The 23,306-nt window shown below is 41.6% G+C and overlaps 2 pseudogenes; one reads left to right on the top strand and one right to left on the bottom strand.

Moving 5' to 3' along the window:
* The first annotated feature begins 2,590 nt into the window (after window positions 1–2,590).
* Window positions 2,591–5,931, top strand: LOC750680 (exportin-T-like; annotated as a pseudogene).
* A 13,052-nt stretch (window positions 5,932–18,983) lies between these two features.
* LOC100614911 (serine/threonine-protein phosphatase 2A 56 kDa regulatory subunit epsilon isoform-like) lies at window positions 18,984–19,920 on the bottom strand (annotated as a pseudogene).
* Window positions 19,921–23,306: the final 3,386 nt, after the last annotated feature.

The following is a 23,306-nucleotide window of genomic DNA, read 5'->3' on the forward strand; positions in this document are numbered from 1 at the left end:
TCGAGACCATCCTGGCTAATACGGTGAAACCCCGTCTCTACTAAAAATACAAAAAATTAGCCGGGTGCGGTGGCGGGCGCCTGCAGTCCCAGCTACTCAGGAGGCTGAGGAAGGAGAATGGCGTGAACATGGGAGGCGGAGCTTGCAGTGAGCCGAGATAGCGCCACTGCAGTCTGGCCTGGGCGGAAGAGCGAGAGTCCGTCTCAAAATCAATCAATCAATCAATCAATCAATCAATCAATCTGGCTGGGCGCGGTGGCTCACGCCTGTAATCCCAGCACTTTGGGAGGCTGAGGTGGGCGGATCATGAGGTCAAGAGATCGAGACCATCCTGGCCAACATGCTGAAGCCCCGTCTCTACTAAAAAAAAAAAATACAAAAAATTAGTTGGGCGTGCTGGCGTGCACCTGTAGTCCCAGCTACTCGGGAGGCTGAGGCAGGAGAATTGCTTGAACCCGGGAGGCAGAGGTTGCAGTGAGCCGAGATCATGCCACTGCACTCCAGCTTGGGCAACAGAGTGAGACTCCGTCTCAAAAAAAAAATTTTTTTTTAAATAAATCTAAACCAAGCATAAGGAAGGAAATAATAAAAATTACACCAGGAATTAAATTAAGGAAAGAAAAACAATAGAGAAAAATCAATGAAATAAGAAGCTGGTTCTTCAAAATAGTACACTTGATAAACCTTTAGAAAACTGACAAAAATAGATGACACAAATCATCAATATCAAAAATATAACACCTACATATAGGATATATTAATATATTCTGGGATATTGCTGCAGATTCTGTAGCCATTAAAACATTAAGAGAATACCAAAAATCACAACTTAGGAGAAATGGACCAATTCCTCAAAGCCACATACTGCCAAAACTCAACAAAAATGAAGTGGATCACCTGATCTGCCCCAAAATGATTCAAAAATTGAATTTGTAACTTAAAAGCCTCCCCAAATTAAACTACAATGAGATATTTCTACACACCTAGCAAAATAACCAAAACAAAAAATAGTAAGAACCCTAAATGCTAGTGAGGATATGCAGAAACTGAATCGCTCAGTCACTGTTGGTAGAAATGTAAAATGGCACAGTCACTCTGTAAAACAGTTTGGCAGTTTCTTATAAAGTTAAATACACAATGTTACACAATCCAGAAATTGTGTACTTGGTCATTTATCTCAGAGAAATGGGAAACTTATGTTCACTTAAAATTCTGAAAACAGTAGCTTTATTAGTAGCAGTCTAAAATTGGAAAAAGCCCAGTGTATTTCACCTGGTGAATGATTAAACAAACTGTGGTACATGCATACCATGGGTACTATGCAGCAATAAAAAGAGAATAAATTATTGATTTTTTAAATAAAAAAACTTGGATGAATCTCCAGGGAATTTATCCTAAGTGAAAAAAGCCAGCCCCGAAGTGTTACATATTGCTATATGATTTTATTTATAGAATATTTTTGAAATAACAAAATTTTAGAAAAAACAAGATTACCAAAGGTTAGGGGTGGGAGCGAAAAGGAAGGTGGGTGCAGTTATGAAAGACTGACATGAGATGTCCTCCTGGCAATGGTGGTGTTCAATATCTTGATGGTGGTGGATAAAGAAAGCTTCAGATACGATATCTTTGTATAAAATTAAATGTACATGCACACGGACACAAATGAGTTATACATAAAATTGGGGAAACCTGAAAAAGATCAATTGATTATATCAATGTCATCCTGTGTGTAATATTGTACTGTAGTTTTTCAAGATGTCACCATTGGGAAAACTGAATATAGAGTGCTCTAATTTTTCTTAGAACTGCATGTGAATCTGTAATTATATCAACAAAGGTTTTTTTTTGTTTGTTTGTTTTTGAGACAGAGTCTCGCTCTGTCACCCAGGCTGGAGTGCAGTGGCACAGTCTCAGCTCACTGCAGCCTCTGCCTCCCCGGTTCCAGTGATTCTCCTGCCTCAGCCTCCCAGGTAGCTAGGGTTACAGGCACACACCAACCACCATGCCCAGCTAATTTTGCTATTTTTAGTAAAGACAGGGTTTCACCATGTTGGCCAGGCTGGTCTCGAGCTCCTGACCTCAGGTGATTTGCCTGCCTCGGCCTCCCAAACTGCTAGGATTACAGGCGTAAGTAAAAAAAAAAAAAAAAAACACATTTTTTGGGCGCCGGCGCCCGCCCGCGCGGCACAGACGCGGGGAGCGCGCTTCGCGCTGACACAGCGGCGACTGCGGCGGCGTTAGCCGGCGCTCGAGCTGTTTCCCATCCTGGGGCGCCGACCCCGCCCGCTTGCTTGCTTGCTTGCCTGCCTGCCTGCCTGGCGCCATGCAAGAGAAGGTGCCAGGGGACGCGGAGCGACGAGAGGCGCGCGGTCCCGGACAGCTCCGTCTCTGGCGTTGGCGCTGCAGCCGTGACGGAGGACTACGGCGACGACTAGGGCTGCTCTCCCAGCTCTCTGCGTGCCGCGCCGCTGCGCTCTGCCGTCTGACCATCTGGAGTGCGGGCTGGGAGGCGGGATGGAGTGATAGGGAAGATGTTTATAAATTCTTCTGTGGGATCAGAGGGCACGCCAATTGTAACCAGAAAACTCCAAGTATGGCAGCAAGGATGGATGAACAGGCTGTATTAGGGCCAAAATCAAATGCTGATTCAGACTTTAGACAAAGGGCCCTGGCCTATTTTGAGCGGTTAAAGATTTCCCCAGATGCCTGGCAGGTGTGTGCAGAGAGGCTCTAGCCCAGAGGACATATAGTGATGAACATGTAAAGTTTTTCTGCTTTCAAGTGCTGGAACATTAAGTTAAATACAAATACTCAGAACTAACCACTGTTCAACAACAACTAATTAGGGAGACGCTCATATCATGGCTGCAAGCTCAGATGCTGAATCCCCAACCAGAGAAGACCTTTATACGAAATAAAGCCGCCCAAGTCTTCGCCTTGCTTTTTGTTACAGAATATCTCACTAAGTGGCCCAAGTATTTTTGTTTACATTCTCTCAGTAGTGGACCTAAATCCAAGGGGAGTAGATGTGTGCCTGCGAATCCTCATGGCTATCGATTCAGAGTTGGTGGATCGTGATGTGGTGCATACGTCAGAGGAGGCTCGTGGGAATACTCTCATTAAAGATACCATGAGGGAACAGTGCATTCCAAATCTGGTGGAATGGTGGTACCAAATATTACAAAATTATCAGTATACTAATTCTGAAGTGACCGTCAGTGCTTTGAAGTAGTTGGGGCTTACGTCTCTTGGATAGACTTACCCCTTATAGCCAATGATAGGTTTATAAGTGTGCTGCTAGGTCATATGTCAATAGAAGTTCTACGGGAAGAAGCATGTGACTGTTTATTTGAAGTTGTAAATAAAGGAATGGACCCTGTTGATAAAATGAAACTAGTAGAATCTTTGTGCCAAGTATTACAGTCTGCTGGGTCTTTCAGCATTGACCAGGAAGAAGATGTTGACTTCCTGGCCGGATTTTCTAAGCTGGTAAATGGAAAGGGACAGTCATTGATTGATAGTTGGAGTAAATTAATTAAGAATGGGGATATTAAGAATGCTCAAGAGGCACTACAAGCTATTGAAACGAAAGTGGCACTGATGTTGCAGCTACTAATTCATGAGGAAGATGATATTTCTCCTAATATTATAGGATTTTGTTATTATTATCTTCATATTTGGAAACAGCTTACAGTGCTCTCGGATCAGCAAAAAGCTAATGTAGAGGCAATCATGTTGGCCGTTATGAAAAAGTTGACTTACGATGAAGAATATAACTTCGAAAATGAGGGTGAAGATGAAGCCATGTTTGTAGAATATAGAAAACAACTGAAGTTACTGTTGGACAGGCTTGCTCAAGTTTCACCAGAGTTACTGGTGGCCTCTGTTCACAGCGTTTTTAGTTCTACACTGCAGGATTGGCAGACTACATGGTGTATGGAAGTTGAAGTAGCAATAAGATTGCTGGATATGGCCGGGCGCGGTGGCTCATGCCTGTAATCCCAGCACTTTGGGAGGCCGAGGCAGGCGGATCACGAGGTCAGGAGATGGAGACCATCCTGGCTAACACGGTGAAACCCTGTCTCTACTAAAAAAAAATACAAAAAAATTAGCCGGGCGTGGTAGCGAGTGCCTGTAGTCCCAGCTACTCGGTAGACTGAGGCAGAAGAATGGCGTGAACCCGGGAGGTGGAGCTTGCAGTGAGCCGAGATCGCGCCACTGCACTCAGACAGAGCGAGACTCCATCTCAAAAAAAAAAAAAAAAAAAAAAAAAAAAGATTGCTGTATATGTTGGCAGAAGCTCTTCTAGTATCTCACGGTGTTCCATTCGCAGGTGATGTTTCAAAAGCCAGTGCTTTGCAGGATATGAGAATTCTGGTAACATCAAGAGTCAGTTCCTATCAGCATACATCTGTGACATTGGAGTTCTTCAAAAATGTTGTTAGATATGAAAAGTTTTTCACAGTTGAACCTCAGCACATTCCACGTGTACTAATGGCTTTCTTAGATCACAGAAGTCTGCGGCATTCCAGTGCAAAAGTTCGGAGCAGGATGACTTACCTGTTTTCTAGATTTGTCAAATCTCTCAATAAGCAAATGAATCCTCTCACTGAGGACATTTTGAATAGAATACAAGATTTATTAGAGCTTTCTCCACCTGAGAATGGCCACCAGTCCTTACTGGGCAGCGATGATCAACTTTTTATTTATGAGACAGCTGGAGTGCTGACTGTTAATAGTGAATACCTGGCAGAAAGGAAACAAGCCTTGGTGAGGAATCTGTTGACTCCACTAATGGAGAAGTTTAAAATTCTGTTAGAATAGTTGATGCTGGCACAAGATGAAGATAGGCAAGCCTCTCTAGCAGACTGTCTCAACCACGCTGTTGGATTTGCAAGTCCAACCAGTAAAGCTTTCAGCAACAAGCAGACTGTAAAACAATGTGGCTGTTCTGAAGTTTGTCTGGACTGTTTACAGACATTCTTGCCAGCCCTCAGTTGTCCCTTACAAAAGGATTATTCTCAGAAGTGGAGTCCGTACTTTCCTTCATCGAATGGTTATTTGCCTGGGGGAAGAAGTTTTTCCGTTCATCCCAACTGCTTCAGAACGTATGCTCAAAGATTGTGAAGCAGAAGACCTCCGGGAGTTCATTCTTCTTATCAACCAGATTACGGCCAAATTCAAGAGACAGGTATCTCCGTTTTTACAACAGATGTTCATGCCCCTGCTTCATGCAATTTTTGAAGTGCTGCTCCGGCCAGCAGAAGAAAATGACTAGTCTGCTGCTTTAGAGAAGCAGATGTTGTGGAGGAGTTACTTTGCTTTCCTGCAAACAGTCACAGGCAGTGGGATGAGTGAAGTTATAGCAAATCAGGGTGCACAAAATGTAGAGTGCTGGTTACTGTTACCCAAGGAGCAGTTGAATATCCAGATCCAATTGCACAGAAAACATGTTTTATCATCCTCTCAAAGTTGGTAGAACTCTGGAGAGGTAAAGATGGACCAGTGGGATTTGCTGATTTTGTTTATAAGCACATTGTCCCCTCATGTTTCCTAGCACCTTTAAAACAAACCTTTGACCTGGCAGATGCACAAACAGTATTGGCTTTATCTGAGTGTGCAGTGACACTGAAAACAATTCATCTCAAATGGGGCCCAGAATGTGTTCAGTATCTTCAACAAGAATACCTGCCCTCCTTGCAAGTAGCTCCAGAAATAATTCAGGAGTTTTATCAAGCGCTTCAGCAGCCTGATGCTAAAGTTTTTAAAAATTACTTAAAGGTGTTCTTCCAGAGAGCAAAGCCCTATTGACTGGATTTCCCTGTGCCTACTTCATGATCAGGAATTCCAGTTAATTTATAAAGAAGCGATTTGTGTGTGCCATTCACACTGGTCTTTTTCACATTGTTTTGAGCTTATTGCAGTATATGTTTTGGGATTTTTATGTGAAATGTGTGTAATTTTCCTAATACAGGTATGTAACAACAAAAGATGTTGCCTGCATGCCGGTCCAAATTGTTCTGTATAAAGATGCTCTTAAAAGACACAGAGTTATCCTAGAACCTTAATTCTTTTTTATTTGAAGTTTTAAGTCAAGTCCTTTATAAAGACTATAGCAGTAGAAAACAGTACACTTTTTAAAAAATTGCTGAATATAAAATGTTTGAAAATTTTCTTTATGTGTGAAGACACATAAAGTATGGGGGGAATACAACAATCAAAACTAACTTTTTGTAGATAGCCATTTCATTTCTTTAAACTGTTTCAATGCCAATATGTATTCTACAAAAGAGAATGGTTTTAGGCTCCAATGTTATACTTTTTAAAATATATATATATATAAATAAATTTTACATAGTGAAATCTAAAAAAAACAAAAACTAAAACAAAAAACAAAACTTTTTTTTTTTTTTGAGAGGGAGTCTCATTCTGTCGCCCAGGCTGGAGTGCAATGGTGCCATCTTGGCTCACTGCAACCTCCACCTCCTGGGTTCAAGTGATTCTCCTGACTCAGCCTCCCAAGTAGCTGGGACTACAGGCGCGTGCCACCACGCCCGGATGATTTTTTGTATTTTCAGTAGAGACGGGGTTTCACCATATTAGCCAGGCTGGTCTGGACCTCCTGACCTCACAATCCACCCACGTTGGCCTCCCAAAGTGCTGGGATTACAGGCGTGAGCCACCGCACTTGGCCAAAAAAACTTAACTAAACATTATGTTTATAAAGTGGTTGTGATAGTATGAGATAAATTGTTTGTTAAATAGCCGTAAGCTTAAAAAGCTAAAATATTCATGAAATTTACCTACAGCATTATTATACTTACATTAAACGGATTCAAATAAAACAAAATAAAAAGGGTATAAAATGTAAAATTAGGCAGGGCACAGTGGCTCACTCCTGTAATCCCAGCACTTTGGGAGGCTGAGGCAGGTGGATCACCTGAGGTAAAGAGTTCAAGACTACCTTGGCCAACATGCTGAAACCCTGTCTCTACTAAAAATACAAAAAATTAGCTGGGCATGGTGGCAGGTGCCTATAATCCCAGCTACTTGGGAGGCTGAGGCAGGAGAACCGCTTGAACCCAGGAGGCGGACGTTGTTGCAGTGAGCCGAGATTGTGCCATTGCACTCCAGCCTAGGCAACAAGAGCGAAACTCCATCTCAAACAACAACAACAACAACAACAAACAACAACAACAACAACAAAAAACATAAAATTAAAGGAATAGGCCGGGCGCGGTGGCTCAAGCCTGTAATCCCAGCACTTTGGGAGGCTGAGGCAGGTGGATCACGAGGTCAGGAGTTCCAGACCAGCCTGGCCAAGATGGTGAAACCCTGTATCTACTAAAAATACAAAAAATTGCCGGGTACAGTGGCAGGTGACTGTAATCCCAGCCACTCCAGAGGCTGAGGCAGGAGAATAGCTTGAACCCCGGGGGCAGAGGTTGCAGTGAGCTGAGATCGGGCCACTGCACTCCAGCCTGGGCAACAGAGCGAGACTCCATCTCCAAAAAAAAAAAAAAAAAAAAAATTAAAGAAGAATGGAAAAGTCAAAAGGAGGTAAAATACACTATGTTAAAACTTTTATTTTTATAATGAGCATATCAGACTTTCATAATAGGAAAAACTCAATTTGATTAAAATATATACTTTTATTCATTCTTATCCTTTCTGGGTTCCTGGAACTTGTAGCATTATCAGAATCACCTACTTTTCTCTTGCTTAAGGCTGCTTATATGGCTTCCTTGTAGATTTCTTCCCCATTCCTCTGTTAATGTACTTTGGGCTTGTCTTGAAATTATCCATCTGTGAAGACACAGAATTTCAGATTTGCTTGCTTACGCACAGACATCGCCACAGGAGGGAGGGTTCTCTATGGAGATGCTGAAAGCAAGTGGAGATGCTAGAGGAGTTTGGAGAAGATTGTTTTTTACATGGACAGTTTTGGGTGCAATTAAGTTGTACTCAAAACCAGATAGACTAGAAAATATTGGGGAGGTAAATGTGGTTCCATCCTTCATACAAAGAATAGTGTTTCATGTCTGGATAAAAGAAAACCATCAGTGAATTGCAAAATCATTAGAGGCAGAAGGCACCTGAGAGGCAGGTCACCATGTGGAACAATTCCAGGTGGCTCCATTCACATTTAGCCTATGTATGTGGTGGCTCCTGGGATTGGGCAATATGCACCTTATACAACTGTATGCAGGGATTCTGCTGAACCCAGCCATTACCACACTTGCCCTTCCTCACACACAGATTTAGGATCCTTTTACAGAGGAGGAAAGTAAGGCCTAGAGGAGGAAAGCAAGTTGTTCAAAGCCACACAGCTAACCGCAGAACCAGACTAACATCCAGATTCTTGAATTTCAGAACAATATTCTTTCCTCTCTACAATGATGACTGGAAAGGATATTGTCACTCAAAACAGCCACCTCCACCACAGCAACAAGTTCATTCTTAAAAGTATTTGTTTCAGATCCACATGACGTAGGCTAAACCAGGGCTGTTTTTATAGCATCCCAAATTCTAAATTGAGTGAAAATTCTAACCACACTTTTCTCACATATGAATTGACAACAATAATAATACCTACCTCTTAGGGTTCTTCTGGAGACAGATGAATTAATATTTGTAGAACACTTAGAAAGTACTATATGACAGGTGTTCTCATATAGAAACCTGGTATTGGATATTATTGTTATTATTTCTATTAGCATGTATTTCTCCCCCATTGATATGTGGGTTCTTCAAAGACCACATATGTTTTATCTGTGGTTCCATAGGACCTGGCATGGCTTTGAAGAGTGATGTATTAATGTTTTTTGATGATGGTTGGATGGATGAATGGATGCATGGATGAATAGATGAATGAATGGATGGATGGTTGAATGGATGGATAGATGGACAGATGAATGGAGAGACAGATGGATAAAGGATTATGAACGAATGAAGGAGGATGGATGAATGGATGACTGGTGGATGGATGGTTGAAGGAGGATGGATGAATGGATGGATGGTGGATGGATGAAGGAGGATGGATGAATGGATGAGTGGTGGATGGATGGTGGATAGATGAATGGATGGATAGTGGATGGATGGATGGTGAATGGATGGATGAAGGAGGATGGATGAATGGATGGATGGTGGATGGATGAAGGAGGATGGATGAATGGATGCATGGTGGATGAATGATTGAATTCAAGCTCTTGGGAGTAACACCAGGGAATGAGTATTTCACTGGATTTTTTCATGAAGAACAAAGATATGACACCACTCACAAGTGACACGTGAATGCTTTAGTTTCATTGAATTCTAGAACTGTCTGGGCCTTTGATGATTCATCTTACCCAACTTTTGGCTCAATGCAGGAAATCACATGACCAGCAGGCTGAACACACAGCTCTAGTTTAACTTTTTTTTTTTTTTTTTTTGAGACGGAGTCTAGCTCTGTCGCCCAGGCTGGAGTGCGGTGGCGCGATCTTGGCTCACTGCAACCTCCGCCTCCCGGGTTCACGCCATTCTCCTGCTTCAGGCTCTCCGGGTAGCTGGGACTACAGGTGCCTGCCACCACACCCGGCTAATTTTTTTGTATTTTTAGTAGAGACGGGGTTTCACCGTGGTCTCGATCTCCTGAACTCGTGATCCGCGCACCTCAGCCTCCCAAAGTGCTGGGATTACAAGCGTGAGCCACCGCGCCAGGCCACACAGCTCTAGTTTAAAACTGTGGCAAAGTGACAGCTCATTCCCTAAGAGGCAGACAGTCCTGTGACTATACCAGTGTAATGATTAGCAAGTTCTTCTTAGGTCAATTCTTTTCTTTTTTTCTTTTTTTTTTTTGACGGAGTCTAGCTCTGTCGCCCAGGCTGGAGTGCAGTGGCTCGATCTCTGCTCACTGCAAGCTCCGCCTCCCAGGTTCACGCCATTCTCCTGCCTCAGCCTCCTGAGTAGCTGGGATTACAGGCGCCCACCACCACACCCGGCGAATTTTTTGTATTTTTTAGTAGAGACGGGGTTTCACCGTGTTAGTCACTATGGTCTCGATCTCCTGAGCTCGTCATCCACCCACCTCGGCCTCCCAAAGTGCTGGGATTACACGCGTGAGCCACTGCGCCCGGCCCTCTTCTTAGGTCCATTCTATTCTTTCAACTTACCTGCACCTCCTGGTGACATTAAGAATTAGTCTAATTTCCCCCCACCAGGTTTTTTGTTCACTTGTTCAGCAAATATTTAGTGAGCATACAATGATTAAAGAGTAAACATGGTTCCTGCTGTCTTGGAGATTATTTTGGTATGGAAGAGACAGAAGAGAAAATAATTAGCTGAAGAGATAAGGACACACTATGGAAAGTGCTAGAGAGGAAATGCACAGGGGGAGCTGTTTTGACCAGGGCACCCCTGAATCTTAACCCCACAATATGCCTAAACAACTAATCTCAGGAAGAAGGCTATATTAGAATCAATTCTTTATTCCTAAGATACCAATATCATCAGGATCCATGTTATCATGTCTTTCTTCTCTGTTTACTTTTGCCACTAGAAGAATCCAAGACATCCATGTCAATATCAGCAGCAGACTCTCATCTCTCTTTTTTTGGAGATGGAATCTTGCTCTCTGGCGCAGGCTGGAGTGCAATGGTGTGATCTCAGCTCACTGCAACCTATGCCTCCAGGGTTCAAGCAATTCTCCTGCCTCAGCCTCCCAAGTAGCTGGGATTATAGGTGCATGCCATCAAGACTGGCTAATTTTTTGTATTTTTAGTAGAGACAGGGTTTCACCGTGTTAACAAGGATGGTCTCAATCTCCTGACCTTGTGATCCACCCACCTCGGCCTCCCAAAGTGCTGGGATTACAGGCATGAGCCACCACACTCGGCCTCTCATCTCTTTATGTGATGCAAACCCCTACGTACCCCTGACCTTCCAAATCCTTCCACTGTTTTCTCTGAAACAGTGTGGCATCAGCCAAAACCCCTTCATGTTAAAGCTGTGCCCCAGTGTTTTTCTTAGCCTCTTGGTCTTACTAAATTTAAGCCATCGCCTGAGAGATGCCTGTGCAACCCTATCAAACAACAATGCTTTCTCCCCACCCAACATCCTACCCAATTACTATTACTATTATTATTATTATTATTATTATTATTTTGAGACAGAGTCTTGCTCCATCGCCCAGGCTGGAATGGAGCAGCGCGATCTCAGCTCACTGCAGCCTCTGCCTCCCAGGTCCCAGTGATTCTCCTGCCTCAGCCTCTGGATAGCTGGGATTATAGGCACATGCCACTACGCCCAGTTAATTTTTGTATTTTTAGTAGAGACGTGGTTTCACCATGTTGGCCAGGCTGATCTTGAACTCCTGACCTCAAGTGATCTGCCCACTTCGGCCTCTCAAAGTGCTGGGATTACAGGCGTGAGCCACTGCGCCCGGCTGTACCCAATCATGATCACTGCTTCTAGGCTACTCCTTTTAACCTCTCCATAAAGTCTCCATCTTTTGGGGAGCTTATTCTATAATACCACACCCTTGTTGTGACCATCTACAGCTCTGCAGGCTTCCCTCCTTCTTCATTCTTGGAAGAGTTTAGTTTCTGGATTGACACCTTCCTCTCCACCAATATTCCCATTGCGTTTTTTGGTTATTTCTGCAACTATGCAAATGATCCTTCTAATCATCTGACCTTACAGTTCCTTGGGTTTCTCATCTCTGATGGTTGCTTTTGACCCACCTGTGCAACTCGCAGCCTCAGGCATAGCCAAGATGCCATTGTCACTCACTGTAATTCTCCAAAATCTGGGTCCGACCACCACATCCCACCTTTTTGCCCCATTCCTTCTAAGACCAGCCCTCCAAGAGTCCTTCTACTCCACCCAGAAATCCAACCCACTGATCCTCACACACAGACCACTCTCCTTGTGTTCTCTGGCTCATCTTCAGAGACACTCTCTTGCTTGCACTCTCAACTTTCAGGCTCACGTGTTCCACCTTTTTGCTCTCCCTCCCTTTGTCACAATTGTCCAGCAAAACACCAACCCTGGTGAAAATCCAGCTCTGCATACTCCACTCTTGCCCCTGAAAAGCTGAATATAGAAAGAGTAAACAAAACCAATCTTGCTAGTTGGTCTCATTTTTTAAATTAATGACCACAAAAGTGAGTCCTCAACCCTGCTTAGCAATCCCATAACAATTCGCTAGTCATCCCACTCCTCCATGAGCTGGAGAAACTATTTCTTCTTGTATTTTCTCAAACCTCTGATTCCCTGCTCTCTCCCTCTTCACACTAATCTGGTGGTTCTCTAGCTTGAGCACACGTCATCATCACCTGGAAGGCTCATTCTTTTGTCTTTTTTTTTTTTTTTGGAGATGGAATTTTGCTCTGTCTTCCCCAGGCTGGAGTGCAGTGGTGGGATCTCAGCTCACTTCAACCTCTGCCTCCCAGGTTCAAATGATTCTGTGTCTCTGGGAGCTGGCATTACAGGCGCCTGCCACCACACCTGGCTAATTTTGTATTTTTAGTAGACTGGGGGTTTCACCATGTTGGCTAGGCTGGTCTCCAACTCCTGTCCTCAGGTGATCCTCCCGCCCCAGCCTCCCAAAGTGCTGGGATTACAGGCGTGAGTCATGGCGCCTGGCCTTGGAAGGCTCATTCAAATGCCAATTGCTGGACCCCATCTCCAGGTTGTGGTTGGGTATACCTGGGGTGGGGCCCAGGAATTTGTATTTCTAACAAATTCTCAGGTGATGCTGTTGCTGCTGGTCTGAGGACCACACTTTGAGAACACTGCACTAACCTAACCTCACATTTCATTGGGGAATTAGAAACAAACTGAAAAGGACCACTTCATCTTCCTACTACCAAGTGTACTCATCATCTTTATCCACCCACCTTCTCCCTTATTACAATGGTGGTGGATCTCTGCTCCAACTCACGGCCAATCTTCCAGTGCATTTGTCTTACCCCTTCTTGCCTATAAGATAAGAATTGTGCTTTTGCAATTGCCCTTTTGTTTTTTTCTCCTAAACATGCTGGAATATATCCTCTTTGGGGAAACTCCTCACTTGATCTCACATATTTATTTAGCTGCCAACTAATTTCTCTGCTTTTCCTTTAGAGCAAAATCCTCAATAACTTTCTGTGTACCTCCAATTAGTCTCCATATTAGTCTCTCTTGGACTCACCGTGCGGACTTTCTTCTCCACAACTGGAGTGAAACTTCTATTGTCAAGGTCAACAGTGGCTACACATTGCTAAATGTAATAGAATTCTCAGTTCTCATCTTATTTAACAATGTTTGATGTAGCTGATCCCTCTCTCTTTCTTAACTTTTCTCCCTTGGATTCCAGAATACCGCTTTCTCAGTTCTCCCCCTCCTACCTAATTCGGAGGCTACTCCTTCTTAGACTTTTTGTTACATTCTTGTAGTCTTCCTGATTTTCTTTCTTTTTTTTTTTTTTTTGAGATAGGGTCTTGGTCTGTTGTCCAAGCTAGAATGACGTGGCACAATCTTGGCTTACTGCAGCCTCGACCTCCTAGGCTCAAGCGTCCCAAGTAGCTGGGACTACAGACGTGCACCACTGCACCAGGCTAATTTTTATATTTTTTGTAGAGATGGGGTTTGCCATCTTGTCCAGGCTGGTCTCAAACTCCTGAGCCCAAGTGATACACCCACCTCAGCCTCCCAAAGTGCTAGGATTACAGGTGTGAGCCACCTTGCCTGGCCTCTTCAGATTTTTCAACACCATAGTGCCCAGGGCTCAGTCCCCACCTGCCTTCTCTCTTTTATATACATTTCCACACAGGAGATCTCATACACCCTAAGGCTTTCAATGTCATATATGCATTGATGGATTCTAAATTAATACCCAACCTCTCCCCTAAACTCCAAGTACTTAATGTTACCACTTATATTAACAGGTTTTTTTTTTTGAGACAAAGTCTCACTCTCTCGCCCAAGCTGGAATACAGTGACGTGATCTCGGCTCACTGCAACCTCCACCTCCCAGATTCAAGCGATTCTCCTGCCTCAGCCTCCCAAGTATCTGGGACTATAGGTGCACACCACCACGCCCTGCTAATTTTTGCATTTTTTTTGACTCTTCACTGCTTCTTTATTATGATGCACCCACAGTACAGAACCTCTCACACATCCATGAAAGGGGAAGGTTACATTTCTTTTTGGGGAGCACCTTCATTTTTGTTTCTGTTACAACTTTGAAGAAAGCAAATCATTGCCAAAGGAAAACATTTTAAATTCCAAGTGTTTAAGACTCAGCTTGCATTTTGTTGTGTTTGAAAAGAAAGTAGCATGTTTTAGCCAGAGGTGGAAGATTGTTTTGTGGCATTTTAAGTTTGATGTGGATCAGAAGTCTTCACTGTCTGGTTGAACCAGTCTATAATTTTCTTTTTTTTCTTTTTCTTTTATTTTTTGAAACGGAGTCTTGCTCTGTCACCCAGGCTGGAGTGCAGTGGCGTGATCTCGGCTCACTGCAAGCTCCACCTCCCAGGTTCAGGCCATTCTCCTGCCTCAGCCTCCCGACTAGCTGGGACTACAGGTGCCCACCACCACGCCTAGCTAATTTTTTTTTTTTGTATTTTCAGTAGAGACAGGGTTTCACTGTGTTAGGATGGTCTCGATCTCCTGACCTCGTTATCCGCCCGCCTCGGCCTCCCAAAGTGCTGGGATTACAGGCGTGAGCCACTGCACCCGGCCGAACCAGTCTATAATTTTCATATGCGACTTTTCGTATCAAAAATGTTTCATTTTTACTGTACTCACAAAGATGCTGTTTAAAAAAACACACACAGCTAAATTTAAAACTGATCATGAACCACAGCATTACTAACAGGGAAAATGAACTTTTGCTGCCCTCTCCTGCTAAAACAATGAAATACTAAAATACCAAAAGATTTATGAAGCTAAAGCGAAGTCCTCAAACCAAAAGCAACAGTATAATAACCAAACAGTATAATAACCAAAAGTATAATATTCTCATTATACTTCAATCAAAAATCAGACAACAACCAGAAAACGCATTGGTAATATTTATATTTGAAAGTTCCCCATTTATACATGAGGTTTGGATTACAACTTATTTACAATAAGTGATTTCAAAAAAAGTAAAGAAAGAGGAAGGGAAGAGGGAGGGAGGAAAAGAGAGGCTCAGAGAAAGAGAAAAAAGAGAAAGGTGGGAGAAGAAAGGAGGGAGGGACGGAAGAAAAGGAAACCTATATTCATAGACATCATAATATGGGATATTTATTTCCAAGAGAGATACTACTGCTGCTATCATGCACAAGAAGCACTACAAATTCACATTCCGCTAGAACACAATTTGCTCAACTTTCTCTCAAGATGCACGATCCTTTTAGATTTTCAAAATTAAATATAGAGGAATATAAAATGCAATGCCAATATGCCTACTACAAAAAATCCTTTGTGGCTCATTCCTTAACTCCACTCAGAGAAGCAGCTGAGCCAGAGTACAAAAATAAAAATATTGATGTGCAAATAAAACATCAGTGATCATGTCTGGTGCCACCCTTTTGTTGCAGGTGACTGTCACCTTATGATAACATTGGTAATAGCATCAAAAGAGAATCTCTTCATTTCCTGGGCAGGTCAGTGCATCCAATTAAAAGGAAAAAAGGAAAACAAGGAAAAAAACCCCAAACCCCAAAAAACTCTAAACACTTAAAAATTCCAATAACACCCATACATCACTTTCCCATCCCACCCTCATCCCCACAAAAAAATAAAAATGCTTTTAAAGCTCTAAATATAATTTTTTTGTTTCTTTCTACAGTGTGATTGAGCCGAAGGCTATACATTTAAGTATAGCAGGTGCAATTACAAGCAAGTCCTGGCTCTGCATCCTGGACTATCCCACACATAGGAGGTACAAAATAAATTAAACCCTTTCATTTAGGCAAACAAGCCCAAGATCTACATAACCCTGCTTGTGAGTATCCAGCGGCATTGAGGGTATTATTTATTTCTTATTTTTTCTTTTCTTTTATAAAGAACAGTCAAATATTAGGGAGAGCAACATATAATAAAATTTAAAAGGACAAAAACTCAACACTGAAGGAAAACAACTGGGGATACTTGCACAATGAAAAAAAGGGACGCATGCTTGATTCCAAGTATGAGATGGGGGAATTCACTCACATAGCTGTTCTAGGCCCACAGCCTAAGGCCTCAGCATCATTCTAAACCACAGGGTTGTGTATATTTTTCTCTTCCAAAGACACTTTTAATCATATCCCTGAAACCAATATGGTAAGGATAAGGTTGGAGTCATCATCACTTACTAACTACAATATTTGCTATTTAAAAAATATATTTATCTATAGTTCTGGAAATTATGAAGCAAACAAAATATAACACAAAGTTTCATTTGTCACAATTAACTCAAGTTGCAGCAACAGCAGAATTGTGGGAAGGGACAGGGACAGAGGGCTGCTGCAAATGCAGCAAGTATGTCCTGAAATATGTCACACAGCGCAACAGTCAGATTACCTCAGTTACTCTCCGTCACCACACACAACATGACTAATGTCACATTGTCACTTTCCATTAAAAAAGAAAAAGACAGCGTTTCTTCTCAGAAGTTGCCCTACGAATTTTAGACATATAGCTTTAATTGATACTTTAAATATGTCTAAAATTTGGCTTTATTCTTCTCAGTTTGGAATGATCAACATACAAAATTGACACCAAGGAGGAGAGCTGTAAGTTTTCACCTTTACTCTTGAAGACAGGGTAAGGTACAAAAAAGGATCCTGGCCTTTCTCGTTTCAAATGACTGCATTTCATTCCAATGGGCAGAGATTCTTCATAAACCTGTGATTTTAATATCTTCTACCTAAAAAGATGAATTAATGGCAAACAAAAGTTTATATCATCAAAAATAAATATAACGCAGAGTTGAAACTAAAGGGCTAAATGACGAGGGCTAAAAAAGAGATTTGTAACAAATTTATTTTTATCACTTTGTTCCAGCATTTTTAAAGTCAGTTGTTTTGTCTTTGGCAGCCTCTATCAACTTTACAGTGAATCCCCATCAATGTTCTTTTTTTTTTTTTTAAAAAACTATTAATTCCATTAAACCGTGTTGTGTCTGGTGTTGCATATGACTTTTTTTTTACTGCGGGTTTTTTTTTTTTAATTAACAATGCCAGTTTTGTTTTTGTTTTTTTACAAAGTTACTGAGATAACAATATCCATAATTAGCTGACTCTTACATACACACTGTGACCTGATAATCCTGAAAAACTTCATGGAGGAGAAAGGTCAGCAGCTTTTTTTCCTTTTTCTTGAAAACAATAAAACTGCATATTCTACTTTATATTTAAATGTAAGGAAGAAAATATACAAGCCCGTATTTATATTGTATTTCTATTAAGAGCAACAATAGTTCATATGTTCATGTTTGCTACTATCACAATTCAATGCATGAACACAGAATCAGCTCTATAGCACGAATACTGCTGGAAGTGATGGTTTAGGATTACCAACTCACTGCTGCCATGTCCATAACAAGCAAAATCAACCTGGAAATAAACCCCCAAACACATATCTTTCAGTACATAATAATGCAACTGCATTAGGTAAGTACATACTGTACACAAGTTTTATCAGCAGTTTACCTACCCAAGATGTAAGATTCTTCATTTAAATACAAAGCAAAGAGTCAATAAGATATATATATATATATATACACACACATATATACGTATATATAATACAGCCCTAGATTTTGTTTTTTGTTTTTTTCTTAAACAATTTGATCACGATGCACCTTTGGTATAAAACCATTTTTAAACTTTATTATTAATACTCAAGACATTAGGAATTTCCAGATTTTTTTCAGTAGCCTTTGTAGAACCACTTTTGGTAACCAATACAGTAGTTAGGAATATGCATCCAATTCAGAATGCATAGTAATACTTATCCTGAATCCTTTCCCGCTGAAAAGAGGGCTGGTGCTGTGATGAGATATAGAATGAGAATCTACAAAAAACACTGTAACATGTTTGTTTTTTCCCAGAGGCTACATCCTCTTTTGCTGGAATACTTTATAAATATATATTAAAAAGTAAGGCAACAACTCCAAACAGTCCAAGCTGTTTGCTCAACTCTTTTCCCAATTAGATTTATTTGCAATCCCGGCGATCAATTTCATGGTTGTATTGTTTAGTGTTTGTCTTTCTTATTTCAAATGGTCCAAAAGGATGTTTTTCTTGCATTTCTAAAACATCTGTCGTATGTGTGTTCAATGATATATGCAACTAATACTGGTCAGGTACTGAAGCCTGTGATGTCCCAGTGCCTGTTTTCAAAGGAATCAAGACATTGATTTGGATTCACCATAAACTGATGCATGAATCCAAAATTCCCTTCCTTACTATGTTTATCACCTCTTCTCTTTTAACTCCTAGTTTTAAAACTAAAGGAGTACCAGGACTACCTGGTTACTAGAAAGATGTTCATTCCCAGTAAACAGAACTTTTATCAGTTCTGTCATGACCCCATTCCACATGGACATTCAACTCAGGAAGATGTGCAAAAGAAAAGATGTCAAATTACAGTCAAGTTATCCAGAGGAGGATGTTACACAAACTTATAAGGAAATGAGTCTTTTTTTCTTCCTTTACTATAAATACATTTAACAGCTTAGCAGAAAGACAAGCTAAATTTAAGATTGTTCACATTTGAAAATTGTATCATACTCTCTGCTAGTGATAAATAAGGAACTCCCGATAATGGAATTTTAACATAGCAATTTCATCAACAGAACTTTGAAGACTGATTTTTTTCAAAAAGAGGGTTAGAACAATGATTATGCTTGCAAAGTCCTGAGAAGTCCATCTGCTGTCCAAACTTTGGACTGAAGTCCTTATTTTTTTTCCTTTACTTAGAGACAGGTATATACAGTGCTGTTGTAATAATGAAACAAATGTGAAATCTACTGTAAAGCTGCACAATACGGAAAACTGTTGCTCCATCTTCTACTACATAAATGTGTGACTCCACAGGTTAGTAATGTTGTTGTCATTGTTTTTGTTAAATTGGAATTATTCCATCACATCTAAGACCTCTCTTTAACTCCAGATCCTCCAATTTTTTCCAAATTCTTCACACTCCTTTTCTTTCTTTTTCTCATGCTGACAATCTGACTTGTGTGTGGCTGTCACCTCGTTAAACATGGTGCTGTTCATTTCTATAAATGCCTTCAACACGTTGTACACCAACGCCACAATAGCCGGATTCCAATGTTCTTTTGAAATCATATAAAGGCTGGAAAACTTGATGGGAAGGATGACGTTAGAGTTTTCTTCTATCAAACTCATGATGTATTCATTATTCCAATAATAGAGTGCTCTTTCTGCCACCTGAAAATGGGGGCTAGATACACACTTGGCGATTTGTTTAAACAAAGGTTCTTGGATTTTAACAAATTGTGAAGGTTCAATCACATCCAATATTTCTTCCAGTTCCCCAAGGAACGTGACCTCTTTTTGACTACATGTTTTAGGCCAAAATTTCATTAACCCCCTAATACTGGTTCTGTGAGTGAAGGATCTTTCTCCAGAAACTGTACTGTACAATATGCCAGCTGTGCATGGAAAAGTGATAAGCTCCTGACAGTGTGTAAGGGGATCAATACCTTCACCAGAAAATGTGTTCTGCTTTAAGAGGTAAAGCAAAGCCATTGATAATACTTCCTAATGTTTCCAGCAGTTCAGCTACACCATTGAATCGTTCTGTTTCATAAACAAACCTTAGAAAAATATTGTTAATCTGTTTTTGGATAAATGCTCTAAGACCGAGAAACTTGCCATAAATTCTGTGAAAGACTGTTTTAAAGTAGTCCCGTTCCCGAGGGTCTTCGCTGTCAAATAGCTCCAGAAGTGTGATCATCAGGCAATTTTCCAAGCAATCTCCATATTAATCCTCCTGATGAGGTAATTTTGTCCCCCTTTTACAGAAGAGGAAACTGCGGCACATAAGGGTTAAGTGATGTGCCCATGGTCTCACAGCTAATAGGTGGTAAAGCTAGAATTTGAACCCCAGCAGTTGAGGCCAAAAGTCCATGATCTCAACCACTGCACTATGCTACCTACTGATATTCCAAACACCAGTTTCGTATTTTTAATAGAGATGGGTTTCACTATGTTAGCCAGGCTGGTCTCGAACTCCTGACCTCGTGATCCGCCTGCCTCGGTCTCCCAAAGCACTGGGATTACAGGGGTGAGCCACTGCACCCGGCCCATTAACAGGTATCTTATGCCAAAAATAAATTCTTGATTTCTTTCCCCAAACTGAACTCCTGCCCTAGTCTATCTTATCTTTAATGGCACCTCCAGCCTCAAAGTTGCTCAGACCAACCTTGGAGATGCTCTGAATTCTTCTGTCTCACTCTGTAGAACAAATGCATCAGCAAATCCCACCTATTATTACATGTGAAATGTATCCAGAATCCAACAATATCTCCCCATCCCATCTCAAGCAACCATCCTAGACCAAGCCATCAGCATCTTTTTTTTTTTTTTTTGAGACAGAGTCTCACTCTGTCACCAGGCTGGAGTGCAGTGGCACTATCTCGGCTCACTGCAACCTCTGCCTCCTGGGCTCAAGTGATTCTCTGGCCTCAGCTTCCCAAGTAGCTGGGACTACAGGCGCGTGCCACCACGCCCAGCTGATTTTTGTATTTTTAGCAGAGATGGGGTTTCACCATGTTGGCTGGGTTGTTCTCGATCTCTTGACCTCATAATCTACCTGCCTCAGCCTCCCAAAGTGCTGGGGTTATAGTTGTGAGCCACCGCACCCGGCCTAGCACCTCTTTTAATTGGTCTTCCTGCTTTTACTCCTGTCTTCCCATAGTCTATCCCTCATTGCATGATCTGGTCCCATCTATTCTCTAACTGCATCTGTCACTGCTGTCCTACTCTCTCACTCTGATCCAGCTGCACTCATATCTTAATTGTTCCTGGGACGAGCCAAGCATTCATCCAACTCGAGGTCTTTGAAATGCACCTCTCTATCTGAAATGCTGTCAAGTTTCAGGTGATCACTTCCACTTTCATGGTTCTCACCTTACGGCTTCCTTGCCAAGCTTGTCCAACCCTCCTTATTTTGTTGTTGTCGTTCTGTTTTGTTTTGTTTTAGGCTTTTGGCAGCCTGAAGCCATGATTTTTAGTTTCTGTCTCTAGTGATAAGTGGAAAAAAGGGATAAGGAAGGGGCTTTAGTGACCCCACCAGAAACAGAAACTAAGAACCCATAACTGTATTCTCTCCCTTGGACACCCTTGCTTCCTTCTGCTGTAGTTGAGATAAGACAATTAATGGCAGACAGAATGCTGGGGCTCTCCTCCAGATATGGAAAGGTGCCAAAGACTGATGTTTCTGTCTCCCCAAAATTCATAGGTAGAAACCGAATCCCCAAGGGGATAGTATTTGGAGGCAGGACCTTTGGGAACTGATTAGGTCATGAAGGTGGAGCTGTAGTGAGTGGGATAAGTGCCTTTATCAAAAATGCTTGAGGGGGCCAGGTGTGGTGGTTCATGCCTGTAATCCCAGAACTTTGAGAGGCCGAGACGGGCAGATCACTTGAGGTCAGGAGTTTGAGACCAGCCTGGCCAACATGGTGAAACCATGTCTCTACTAAAAATACAAAAATTAGCCAGGTGTAATGGTGCTTGCCTGTAATCCCAGCTACTCAGGAGTCTGAGGCAGGAGAATTGCTTGAACCAAGGAGGTGGAGGTTGCAGTGAGCCAAGATTGTGGCATTGCACTCCAGCCTGGGTGACAAGAGCAAGACTCTATCTCAAAAAACAATAAAAAAGAAAAAAAGAAAAATGCTTGAAGGGATGAATACCCCGTTCTCCATGATGTAATTATTACAATTGCATGCCTGAATCAAAACATCTCATGTACCCCATAAATATATATACCTACTATGTACCTACAAAAATTAAAAATAAAAAGAAATTTTTAATAAAATGCGAAGTATCCCCTCATTCCTTCTGCCATGTGAGTACATAGCAAAAATACAGTTATCTATTAATATAAATCAGGAATGGGCTCTCACTAGACACCAGATCTCACTTTCCCACTTACATTAACAGGTATCTTATGCCAAAAGTAAATTCTTGATTTCTTTCCCCAAACTTAACTCCTTCCCTAGTCTACCCTATCTCCAATGGCATCACCAGCCTCAAAGATCTCAGCACCACCAGATCTCACTCTTACCATATACTTTAACAGCTATGCCAAAAAGAAATTCTTGATTTCTTTTGAATAAATCAGAAGAGAGGCCAGGCACCTTGATCTTGGACTTCAAGCTTCCAACACTGTAAGAAATAAATTTCCCTTGTTTGTAAATCACCCGGTCTATGATACTTTGGTATAACAGTCAAATGGAATAAAACAGGGGTGACTGTGGAAGGCAACCCTGGTGGGGAGTCTGCCATCATGAGAATGAGGGCCATAACACTATCCATTGAGGCATGTGGGGCCTAGAATACTATATAAGTCTATTTTGTCACGAAGAGTTTTGAGATATAGTCCCTATGTGGTCCATAAACTTAACAGAACTTTTTTTTTTTTTTTTTTTTTCGAGATAGAGTCTCACTCTGTTGCCAGGCTGGAGTGCAGTGGTGCAATCTCAGCTCACTGCAATCTCTGCCTTCCCAGTTCAAGTGATTCTCCTGCCTCAGCCTCCCAAGTAGGTGGGATTACAGGCACGCACCACCATGCCTGGCTGATTTTCGTGTTTTTTTTTTTTTTTTTTTTTTTTTTTTTTTTTTTTTTTAGTAGAGACAAGGTTTCATCATTTTGGCTAGGATGATCTCGATCTCATGACCTCGTGATCTGCCCGCCTCAGCCTCCCAAAGGGCTGGGATTACAGGCATGAGCTATTGCACCCAGCCCAGAAGTTTTTTATTTTTTTATTTTATTATTATTATACTTTAAGTTTTAAGGTACATGTGCACAACCTGCAGCTTTGTTACATATGTATACATGTGCCATGTTGGTGTGCTGCACCCATTTACTCATCATTTAACATTAGGTATATCTCCAAATGCTATCCCTCCCCCCTTCCCCCTACACCACAACAGACCCCGGTGTGTGATGTTCCCCTTCCTGTGTCCATGTGTTCTCATTGTTCAGTTCCCACCTATGAGTGAGAACATGCGGTGTTTGGTTTTTTGTCCTTGCGATAGTTTGCTGAGAATTATGGTTTCCAGCTTCATCCATGTCCCTACAAAGGACATGAACTCATCCTTTTTTATGGCTGCATAGTA

Source organism: Pan troglodytes, chromosome 6 (genome assembly GCF_028858775.2).
Source record: "Pan troglodytes isolate AG18354 chromosome 6, NHGRI_mPanTro3-v2.0_pri, whole genome shotgun sequence".
Classification (NCBI taxonomy): domain Eukaryota; kingdom Metazoa; phylum Chordata; class Mammalia; order Primates; family Hominidae; genus Pan; species Pan troglodytes.